A 1,492-nucleotide genomic window follows, 5' to 3' on the forward strand; every position below is an offset into this window, starting at 1 on the left:
GAAGAACTGACTCCCGATCTCGAATCAAAAGTGATCGGCCCACCAGACTTAGAATCAAATCAGAAGGGCACCTCTTACCTCCGGTCCATCATAGAATTACGGTGGAGCAAACATCAATCAAAAAGGAAAAAAGCTCAGCTCAAAGAACACACACCCTCAAAACACCCAAAACTCAAACAAGAGCTAGCGACAACTAGACCATGTATTCCTTAAGGACCAACAAATTAGGGAAGAATTTTTTAAAGTCGTCACAACCAAAGATTAATCATTCTCCAACCAAAGGTTTGGCCAATTATTTTGACGATCCATCTCAATTGCTCTCATCACACCAGATAGATAGCTCTGCCATGCAAGCTGATCCCTGAGCAAGATTATTATCAAAGATGAGCATTGCTATCAGGAAAGATGCCTCCACAGGATAATGATACATTGGTGGCTGCAACATCAGTGTTGCACTCGATCCAACCAACTATAGGTCGATGCCAGAGAACCTCTTTAATGAGAGGGGCCTTAGGAAGATGTATGTCGATGTTGAACTTTTTAATGATGATAAAGTCCCTAATGGAAGAAGTTGTAGTATGCTTTCTATCATAGATATTGCAAACTTTTAGGATGTTTGCTTATTGTTAAATCTTAGAGGATATCCATAGTACCAAATAGCAGAGGTGATATTTATGATTGCGGATTTGATAACTATTTTGTACATAGAGGTCCACTGTCTCTCACAAAGATTGAAAGTAGAGAGTAAGATTCAAAGAAAATGTGAAAATTTGTTTCCACACTTTTACAACATAGGGAACACGTTGAAGGAATATTGCATTAGCCTCCAAACTAACAAAGATTAAAATAAGTTGAAACATACATGTATTGATGTATATATATGTATAGAAATATCAGCTGTTTGATCATAAGGACTTTTGATGCTGTGCAAGAAATTAATGAACCAAATTTAAAAACACAAGTCCCTAACTTACATATAAACACAATGCAAGCAATCCAATGTCAAAATTTTAAGCCAATAGTTCCTAGTAAATTCATGCAGAAGCTGTTTCATTCAAAATGAAAATCAGAAAAGTTGAACTTCTATAATGCTTTGTAGTATCTGTGTAGCACCGACATTTCTAGTTAATATTAAAACACAGTGAAATAATCTGATACATTCAGTTATTGAAATAAAAAATGGCAAAAAAAATTTGGACCATTTCTCGATTTGTGCGTGTCATCCTTGCGCAGGGGCCATGCTAATCTTCTCTGTATCGTTCCAATTTTATCGGATGTCCCCGAAGGGACAAGCAATTGTGCTCTGTGACGATATATAAACACTGAAGATGCATAACATTTAAGCGATGTGGGACTCCAGTAATTGGTATACGCTCAGTCTTGCCCGCCGATGCTTTTTCTGGATGACTATATTGCCTCATCATATCCTGCCTTAACCATGCATTGCTCCACCGCAAGTATATCACTTACTTAACTTCATCTGCTCGTTCCA

At 37.4% G+C, this 1,492-nt stretch overlaps 1 non-coding gene across 1 annotated transcript; it reads right to left on the minus strand.

Moving 5' to 3' along the window:
• Nucleotides 1-1,187: 1,187 nt before the first annotated feature.
• Nucleotides 1,188-1,290, minus strand: LOC11412654 (U6 spliceosomal RNA). Its single transcript, XR_003006472.1, has one exon. It is a non-coding gene; the product is annotated as a U6 spliceosomal RNA (small nuclear RNA).
• Nucleotides 1,291-1,492: the final 202 nt, after the last annotated feature.

This window comes from Medicago truncatula, chromosome 6, assembly GCF_003473485.1.
Source record: "Medicago truncatula cultivar Jemalong A17 chromosome 6, MtrunA17r5.0-ANR, whole genome shotgun sequence".
Taxonomy (NCBI): domain Eukaryota; kingdom Viridiplantae; phylum Streptophyta; class Magnoliopsida; order Fabales; family Fabaceae; genus Medicago; species Medicago truncatula.